Raw genomic sequence first — 10,854 nt, 5'->3', positions numbered from 1 at the left:
AATTATAGAAAATGCGTTTTTCTAAGGTACATAAACTTTTGGGATTGACTGTATAGCCAATACATCCTTAAACGATCTTGTGCAAGACTAGGCGAAAGGTAAAATGAAGACGTTTAACAGATAAAGCGAAACTCGTGCTCGAATTACGTATATACGTTTCCCACGCGAGGCACCTGGGCAAAGCTGTGGAGAATACGTAGCTTTAAGTGGACCAACCAGTGAAAAAGAGGAGAAGGTGAAATCGGAGTGCGGGATCCATTAGCAAGTCCGGGGACGCACGTTTTACCATCGACGCCCGACTTTCATACCCACGAAGAGCTTTTTGTGTACCTATGAACGACTGACTGTTCTACCATCTCTATTTTACCTCTCTGACCATCCACTAAGAAAATCCGCTTGTACACCCTGATCAAATTTTATTGCGCCTCTCGTATCGTCGGATTAATTCGTGAACGATATTTATGGTGAGCAAATGAATTATCCTTCAGTCCTCGAGATTGAAATTGGAACAATACAGATATTCATAGATACAGATTGAATTTCGCTATAACAATGATTGAGAAATATTAGTGAACAATATTCGATCGTCGAGTGGAAGAGATTTTAAGCTCGTGCGAGATTAATTCCAGGATGATTCATTAATTACCGGTTAACACGCTCGGCCACACGAGGACCGTGGTATTTCTGTAAGCAGCCGCAATTTATAGCCACCAGTTGTTCCTTTCATTCTCGTTCATACTTAAGCGCAACGACACGTATAATCGGTCTCACTGCGCCGAGTTATTACGAATACTACAAATATTCTACATCGAGAATTAAATCCAGAAACGCACGTGTTACGTACGAAAAGCGGAATGCAACGACGAGTGAAGTTCAGAAAGACAAAAGAAAATTATTGAATAAATTAATGATGCAATCAATCATTGACGAACTACGAACGATGTGAACTCTGAGTCAAACTTCTTGCTGTATTGTATGAAAATTTTGTATTAACATAAGATTCGCATTATTTAATATCATAGAATATTTATTATTTTGTCAACTACGTTCTGCTTGGGTAATACGTAAGACAATGAGGCAGGAATCAAAGTGAGATTTCAAGGCGCTAATAATAAATTGGCTACATAACGAAATTTATGCGCACATGCTGCCATTTCCACTTTCGCGAGTTTGTGGTAGGCAGACTAGACCGCAAACGTACATGCATACATAGTAAGCCGTGAATGCGATAGGAATAGCTTTTTAGTTACATATATTTAAATTTATTGAACATGACTTATGAACCCGGTCAACTACATCCTGCATTAATGTTGCAACAATCCATAACACATATCATTAAATTCTTTAATGTGGTTATTCTTGTTTGCTTCCTCTAGTCGCTTGAAAATCGAAATCTCAAGTAAATGTGATTCACTGTTAATATTACTGTTTTTGGTGGGCTTTACGTAAGAAAATCACTCGTTAAATTAATATTTATTATGGAATATTTCGTTGTTATTAATATCGTCGTGCGCGGTTTCGTTAACAATCAAACTATTATTAAGAGCAATATATTTTGCTCTTTCGTCAAATGGATGAGTCGGAACCAACGTCGGAGCGAGAACTGAAATTATCGCCTTAGTCCTAGAACGATTTTCAACGGAGCGATATTTTCCTCACACATACATTTGCACGTATACAACTTATACACATATGAGACAGAGCAGTCCCAGCGATTGGTCCAACAAATATCGCGTGACATTCAATATATATAGATATTCGAAATAAATGTCTGAATCTCTACATCGAATAAACACCATCAGAAATTGTCTGAAACGTGAATCGAGCCATTTTGAATATCGACTACTTGCACGAATTCAAACAGATGTTTCAACGATTTCAGTATCAGAGAAAGATTCGTTTGTCGTTCGTATTCGTGGACAGTAAGGAAGAATACAGAGGCGAGTCGGGGAGGGAAATTCGTCAGCGATTCAAACGAGCAATTCGCGCTTCCCATTAGAGGTCTCCCTCGAAGCAGCTGTTTAATAACGCATTACCGCGCGGCGCAGTGAGAGCGCGGGATCCGAGTTAACAGGAGAAACAGGAGTAATCGTTCGTAATGCATCTCATCACGCAATCCAGTCCTTTACCTTTCACCTGCCGCGTGAGTTTCGAGACCACTCCCTGCCGTCAATCGTCGCACTTATCGTGCCCGGCGTCTCTTCATGAAAATTCGACGACCCGCCGTTATACGCGCATACGATTGACTCAGAATTATGGACCAACTTGTACACAGATCCCTCGTGAATCAATAATTTACGGGATCTATTGTACGCAATAGAATTTGCTTGAGACGAATGCGAAAGAAACGTGTAATGACAGTGACAGAGGAAATAACAATTAGGAAGGTGACGATTCAAAGAGAACGAAGGGAAAGGAAGGTGGAGGGAAGAAAAAAATCGGGATTGGTAGCCTGCCAAAGGGGCGCGGCGATACGGTACCGAGTCGCAAAGTGGATCACACGTTGGGTGGCTGGAAAAATCGTGGAAAAACGCGAGGCGCGACGCCGCGCTTGACCGGTAAATATTGCCCGGTGGACACTTTTTCTTCGCTGTCTCGCCGCGTTCCCGTGCTCATAAACAAAGTAATGACGCGCCAAACGCGAAACCCAATTCCCGGATTTCGTGCCCGCACACAGTGACACATACGCGCGTACGTACATGAGCGACTTGGAAAGGGCGCGGTAGAGAGAGAAACGGGAGAGCACGGTAAAAGCCAGCCGCGACAACGGCCTGCATGTAAATCACCGCGACGACGTCGACGACGACGACGACGACGAGCCACAGGGAGCAGCTACTCCTCCCCTTTGCTCGCTCGCTCGTTCTTTCTAACCCGTCAGCCACCGTCAGATCCGCGCTGAACGAACCCCTCCGGCTCGTCGATCGTCCCTTCAACTTTTTCGACGACGCTTGTATCGCGTGAATCGATGGTCGAACGGATCCATTAACCACTTGGGACGTTAGTAGAATTTAGATGACGATTTTAGGTTGCAGCATTGCCAATGTTCGAAGGAAATCTGTGATCTATCATCTAATTTGAAATGACACTTCGATGATCGTCACGACGTTCGCTAGTCACTTAGTATTCAATTCAAGATTTATTTCAAACGCAAATGTGAGACGATAAAATATTGCCTGCGCTAAATTAACGTTTAAAAATTAGCATACGAGTGGAATTTATTATACGTATGCGCTTGTTTCTTCTTGTTGCAGGAGACCCGAGTGTCGAGGACGAACGGGAGGACCGACAAGTAATTGTGATAAGATATAGAAATACTTACGCCAGGCCACGATACGTACCGTACCACCAGACGTATCTCAAGGATGCCGATCTAAGTCTGTGCAACTGCGGCGCGAGGATCACGCCGTACAATCGTTTAACACCCGCGTCGGGGGTAGGAAAAAAATATTCTGAATATTCTTATTGACTCTAGCCAAGGCTAGCAACGGGAACTTATCATGGGTACATTCTCTTTAAATTCATTACGTTCTTAAATTCTTTCACTGACACGAATTCCGAAGAGAAAATAACTCGCCGCCGAATTCCTTGTCCGAGGAAGAAAATTTGCAAACAGATTGTTCCGGTGGACGTCGCACAAAGTATTTAAACGGCGAACGATATAAAAAAATTACAACATCGCGTCTAGCATCATTTAAACTCGCGATCTGAAGAATCCTATTATGCAAGTATCAAAGATTTTCCTTGAATCGGTGAAACAAGCGACATCCTGTCGATCCATCAACGGCTAGATCATTCCGATCAGCTCCTAGGAGCGTCTTGTTTGCTTTCCGTGACTTCCGTGGAACGCGCGTGCATAGCCGGAAGCTGCGATGTCACGTAACGCTAGAATTCACGCGAGTACATTCATTGAAAAAAGTTGACGGATGACGAACTTTTGATTGATTTTACATAATTTAACATTCAGCGCCTGACTAAATAAATTATTGAGAAACGAAGCTTCTATTGCGTTCAGGCTACATTTTTTAAATATTCACGAGGCATCTGACGTTTCATAGAATTCATTACCCGTTTCATTTGTCGAACGGAACACGACTGAGCACAGGCGTCTGTCTCTGATCTCCGGCGCTGTAAAAATCGTATAGAAAAAAAAGCACAGACAATCGTCCGACCGGTCTTCCCTTCCGACTTTGCCTCTTCGCCTACGGATCCTGTTCCGAATTAATTTTAAGCACTCGGAATTAACGAACGATCACTGTTGCTCGTTCGTCTGTACATTTCTTTCTTTTTATCTCTAATCTCTCCTTTTCGTACTGTCAATTTACGTCGCGGACAGGTCGAGAAGTTCGAACCGGGAGGGAAGGTAACGTTCGAGGGATGAAGAAATCCCCCTTCAAGTAGTTACGGTCGATGAAAGGTACGACGGCATACCGACACGAATTTTCTTTTCTCGCGTCGCGCGTTTAACACGATCTCTATCCCTTAAAAAAGTAACCTCATGTGCTCGTACGGCGCACACTATACATATATAAATATAAATAAAATAGATATATAAATAAATATAAATATAAATATATATATATTATACATAAAGATACGAGAGGAACGAAGAACACACACGTATACACAATATTATTGTATATGTATGATATCATTATATATATTATATATGTAATTACTGACGCATACATACATATATATATATATATAAATGTAGGACCGTATCATACATATATACGATGTAACAGACACAAGGATAAACAAATATATTCTATAGAATATTGTACGTTCGCTAATGTTATGTATAGTACACACAGAGTTAAGGAGATATACATATATATAAATATATATATAGAGTACATATAATTATGTGTATAACGTACGTAAGCGGTAAGTAAACGCATAGTTATGTATAAGATATAGGATTATGTATACTTAGGTAGAATTGATAAAGAAAGAAACGGTATGACGTTCAAGTAAACCGCTACAAGTAGACGCGTCCGAAACGGTAGATAAAAAAGAAAAAAGTGAAAAAAGCTGGATTTTTAGTCAATCGGAAGTCGACGACGCATGCTCATATTACGTGGCTTCTTTATTCGAATTTATCGCGTATCGTCTCGTAATCAGAGTGAACATTAATGATGATGATGATGATGATAATGATGATGATGTACTGGGACGGAATGGTGCTCTTCGATAGGTGAAACGTATCGTTTGTTTCATCGTCCCGTGAAGAAGACGCGACGGTTCGGTTGATCAATTAATTAGGTAGACGCGCTATTTAGGTGGATGGGCCGACGGTGTCGCTGATTCGATACAACGCAAGTGCATTTCGCGTGTGCTTTTAGCGAATAGAAATGAATTTTTCCTAGAAGCTCAATTGAAGATAGGAGTTGTTAAGATTACATCCCAAGTGGACTTACTCGTTTCGTTTAAATTTAATAACACCAAGCTTTTTCTACGAGCTTGGCTTCTAGGAAAGAAACGAGACGTTCGATTTTCGAGTGTCTTCGGGAAACGAATGACTTGACGAGATTTCTTTGTCTGATCGTTCGATCGGTAGACGGAGAATCATATTGGTTCAAGCCAATCCACCGATATCTTTTTTTTTATCAAACAATTTTATGTTAATTATGATTCTCAGTCAATTATTAAAATTCTCACGATTCGTCTACATTTTCTGACACTGTCATCCCGACGAATTCAGATGCCGAAAACTAGACGAAAAGTGTCTTTTACTATCGAAAGGGTGGTAGACGAATTTTTAGTAGATTTCTAGTAGAGTTGTATCGAATGACACACGGGAGGAAAATCGTCGATTGGCCGACGCGAGCAGACTCAGCCCTGTGGGTATCAGAGATCCGTGAGATACACAATTATCGTCGATTTAAAAACATCTAATTTATTACTGGAAGATCTGATCTATTATTGACCCTATTTTCCTACCAAATTTTAATTTCTCACTTCCAAACGAGGTAAACACTCAGAACCATTATTGTGCTTACATAATTAAGTACAGAGTTGATCAAATCGTTCCTATCATTACGGCTAATACATTTAGATACCATTAATCGCTGGTTAAATTTCAATGATAGTTAAAATTAGATTATTTTGTATCTCACAGGTGTGTTCGTTTAGACGACTCTGGACGTTCGGTTTGCTCGGCCAGTAGCGACGAAGAAAGTCAATTTTATCGACAAATATGGTTAAGTCCTAGGGTAACCCATGCGCGTACCGATAGTATATACTCGCGGGGGTGAAAACACGTTTACGCTAGGAGGGTGGCCGGCCCGGATGACGGACAAAAGGCAAAACGCCAACGACGACTGACCAACTGTTGCTACGTCGAGCGTAAACATACATACTTAGAGTTTAAGTTTCCCTTTTTTTCATCCTTTCTCCTTCTTTCACGAGCCATCGGTCGAACGAAAGGAATCACGCTTCTTAAAATAGAGGAAAAAAAAGAATGTGCACCACGTATTTATAACTAAGTTTGCAATTAAATGAATTCGACGAATGAGGATTAAATCAAATTTTATTTGCGATGCAAAAGATTTCTGTTGGCTAAGATTTATTTGAGACGGCGAGGTCTTCGTTCGACTTTCTCCATGTGCGTTGGAACACGTGAACATAATAGAGAACTGCCATTTACCGAGTGCAATACAATGTACAAAACGAAACGTGGTCAGCCGTCGTTCCTTGTCTCGTCCGTCTGCCGCGTACCCTTCAACAATTTTCCTTCGTTAAAGCGAACAGCGAATCGACCGAGCTTCACGCGCTGGCGAATCTAAAGATACGAAGCTAATCGTAAGTGTTCATAAAAGAATATAATTAACACAGGTCGAATCTAATTCTTAATCGAGAGAAAGAGTGAGAGAGTGAGAGAGAGAGAGAGAGAGTGAGAGTATCGACGAGTGTGACTGACAATGTGATCCGCGCGAGAGGAACGTTGACACACGGTGATCGATGGGAGGGAAAGGAAAAATAAAAACGAATCACACGAAATTTCTAAGCTATCCGTCCACTGAATGTAGAATTTCGAGTCGGGTCGAAAGCGCTTGCGTCGTTGCGTGACAGGATTAAAACGATGTTCGATTTTCTGGCTCTCCTTATTCAAAAATTGATTCAGTGCTCATACGATTTCCCTTTGTGGCTGTGATAACGTTCATACGAATCCGTGTGTAACGTACGACGATACAAAGTTCTCGCACAAAAGTCGAAAATATAGATATTGTACGTGAATGCTCGAATCACTTGTTTCACGAACTTCCCGCTGCATTTTTAAATAAATCAAATGTTTCCGCTTTACTGTCCCCGAATTTGGCACACGTTCCCTGAACCGAGGTTTTCGACGAGATCCCCGAGAAAGCCTTCCCGGTTCTTCACGCAAGGCGCAATCGTGTCGCACGATCCATGGCCGTGAACGATCATCGACGCCGCGTAGGCGACGCTTGGTGGAACGACCCTTGAATAAAAAAAAAAAGAACCACCAGCAAGAGTACTTTCCTCCACCGTGATTCAGCATACGTAAGCGCGAGAGAACTCGTTTGCATAGCGAGATACCTTAGACAAATATGTTACTATACCTAGAAATTACAAGAATATATATATATATATATACATATATATATAATTACGTAGTCAATGTTAATTGGAAAGTGCGAGGTGCGAATCCTAATCTAATTTACGCTTAACCCAATCTCCCCTTTTCGTCTACGAAGAAATTGCGACCCGGAATTTCATCTCTTGTGATGCAAATCGCTGGATATATTTATTGCACAGCATTTCATTTATCGCGTGTCAAATTCGTCGAAATGTAACAATGAATAATATATAAGATAGACAATAAAATTTCTATCAGATCACGCTCTTCGATAATAATAATAATAATAATAATAATTTGAGTGCGTACATCTTTTAGACAAATTGCTAGGAATGGAATAAATTTAATTCTAAGGGACTGTAAACCAATAGCGCACCAATTATTTTATTATACTGCCATGAATATATTCAGCGGGCCAACGAGGAGAAGCACGTCGGTCAAACCGTCGACTCGTACTACTGGCGGTTTTTTGATTACCCGTTCGATGCTAAATCTTCCGGGTTCGCTCGATGAATCTAAAGCGAATGGGTCGATGCCCGTTTGGGGTAGGTATGAATCGTGGTCACTGTTAAATGAATTAATAATAATAATAATAATTTGAGTGCGTACATCTTTTAGACAAATTGCTAGGAATGGAATAAATTTAATTCTAAGGGACTGTAAACCAATAGCGCACCAATTATTTTATTATACTGCCATGAATATATTCAGCGGGCCAACGAGGAGAAGCACGTCGGTCAAACCGTCGACTCGTACTACTGGCGGTTTTTTGATTACCCGTTCGATGCTAAATCTTCCGGGTTCGCTCGATGAATCTAAAGCGAATGGGTCGATGCCCGTTTGGGGTAGGTATGAATCGTGGTCACTGTTAAATGAAAATAATTACTATATATATATATGTATACATAGAACGGAGAGTGCGAGTGAGTCGACGTATGTGAGAGAACGACGATAATTAAGGAGCGTGGCTTTCCGACGGCGACGGTGTCCAATTTTCTTTTCGATCTTCGATTCGGACGAGAATCGTTTCCACTGTTACCGATCGCAAACTATCCCTTGTGTCCCTGTAGCATTATCACTTTCCCCTGTCTTCTTCTTCTTCTTCTTTTTGCAGATTATGCGCGAAGCACAAACGTTTGAAAGGAAACTGTATAAGATATGTAGACACATTTGAAAAACTTGAGTTGTATATTTAAACATGAACACTATTTAATATATGATTCAAGCTTATAATAAACGGGTTGTATAGAATTGTGATTGTGAATCCTACCGTCCTTTATTAAGAATCCAATTTTCTTGATCATAGGATTTAGAAGATCTGTCGAAGATTATATTGTTCGAAGAACGACGAGAGGTAAGTGCGATTTCAGATTATTTCTCTGAAAAAGTAGAGTGGAGTCTAAGCGGGCGGAGGGGGACGGGGGAAAAATAAAAATGACACGCGGGCCCGCCATCGAGTGTAGACAAGCATAAGATTTCTATATCTTTTGGAATCGGGTATATACGGCCGAGTTACGGTCCGAAACTTTCAAGATTTCTCGCGACTTTCGAAACCTTTAAAGACCCGTCCGCGATTCCAGTAATGTTCGGAACGATCCGACGAAACTTTTCGAAATCGCCGATTTGCCCGAAAACTTTACTCTCATTTCTGTCTTTATCGTCAGCCAAATTCTCGGCGAAGGTATCTACTAAACACACGCGACAATTTTCATTTATCTGTCATTATCGATCGATCAATCGATACTCGTGAGAACGACAGGAATGATAAATAATTTAATGAACAAAGCGTACACGTTCGTTGTCGTAATTAGACTAAAGACCATAGAAAATGAATTTGAATTCACTTAGGCAAATTTCGGGTAAGCATTCGGCAGACTCTGTGGGACGATACGAGGTTGAGAAATTAGATGTAGCGATGTCCCTCTCTTCTACATACGCGCGTCTCGTCGAGGAAATCGTTAATCAGTGTCAGGGACGAAGAATGGCGCATTGTGGTATCAAACGAAAGGAAGGTAAGAGGTCTCGGTGGGGTCGAGAGACAGGAAGGAAGACTTAAAATGGGACTCTTAAGTGCGAGTGTATACTCGGTCCCTTTCATGCACTTATCTATGGCCAGGCCAAGAATTTTCTCTTTCAAATTTTCACAACGCGAATTCTCCCTCCCTTGGCAATATCAGAATTTATCAGAGGCAGTGACGAAAACATCGAAACACCGCCGTGCGTTTAAAAGCGTTCGTTATTAAACTTTTCCCATAGTAGCATTTTAAAATGCGTATAAATAAATTGAAAAAAAAAAAAAAATGATTAAAGCGAAATATAGGATAGCTTGTCGATACTTTCCGTGACCACCGCACAGATAATAATGAACAGATCGAGCGCGCGGAATACGTTGAATTGAGAATTAATCGTGACTTACGTTAATTAAATGAAGCGGCCGTGCGATTTTAAATTGAAACCGATCTAATTAGTTGTAAAATATTTCTGACAAAGGGTACCGACAGTTTTAATTGCACAGTTTGTTAGATTCAATTATTTTACATGCGCCCCTACGTCGAAATTCAATTTTTCCTCTGACGTTCTAAATATTTCATTAACCGAGCGTACACACCTCTTCGGTCATTATTTTTGCAATAACGCGAAGGGAGAGCTTCATTTGAAATGTTGAAAAATTGACAGGGCCGCGTAATTAAAATTCGTATCGAATATTTTGAAACTCGTTTCTCCCCAAAACGTTCCAGTTTTTTTATTTGAAAAAATAAAAAAATGCGTTTCAAATCTATTTTCCCTTTATTACGTTCAATCGACGTACGTATTTCCTTTTGGCTCGTCGAAGTGACAAGGCAATAATAACCGGGCAACAAAAGGCGACACAGTGATACCACAAAAAACTGCAACTGTGCAAATTAAAAACGTGCGTATCAAAGGGGGAAACGATCGCGCACGACGATTAAACGTTCCTTCAAAGGGCCGGACCGTCGTCGCGCGTATACAGCGTAAAACGTGATCGTTAATTCAGCCGCTACTAGCCACGGGCGTTGAATCGCGGAATCAAAAAGAAAACCGTGAAACACGAGAGAGGCCGGGGGGGGGGGGGGAGAGCCTGTGCCCTTAATTGTTTTGCAGCCGAAGAGGAGGCCGCATTAGGATAAAGCTCGACGATACTCGGACGCAATCTCGGCTCGCCGAGCAGCCTCGACACCTTCTCGGTTCACCCTACGGACACGGTGGATGAAAAAAACTGCGGACGGAGTTGC

At 41.2% G+C, this 10,854-nt stretch overlaps 1 protein-coding gene across 2 annotated transcripts in view; it reads left to right on the top strand.

The window, feature by feature from the left end:
• Positions 1 to 3,995, top strand: part of foxo (forkhead box, sub-group O) — a 96,916-nt gene extending 92,921 nt beyond the window's left edge. For both annotated transcript variants that reach the window (XM_026818309.1, XM_018034298.2), the window contains one exon: positions 3,252 to 3,995. The gene's annotated coding sequence lies outside the window, so the exon portion shown is untranslated. The remainder of the gene's footprint in view (positions 1 to 3,251) is intronic.
• Positions 3,996 to 10,854: the final 6,859 nt, after the last annotated feature.

Source organism: Ceratina calcarata, unplaced genomic scaffold (assembly GCF_001652005.2).
Source record: "Ceratina calcarata isolate Rehan_Ccalc_2016 unplaced genomic scaffold, ASM165200v1 scaffold78.2, whole genome shotgun sequence".
In the NCBI taxonomy this organism is placed as follows: domain Eukaryota; kingdom Metazoa; phylum Arthropoda; class Insecta; order Hymenoptera; family Apidae; genus Ceratina; species Ceratina calcarata.
This window is presented reverse-complemented; position numbering and strand designations above follow the sequence as displayed.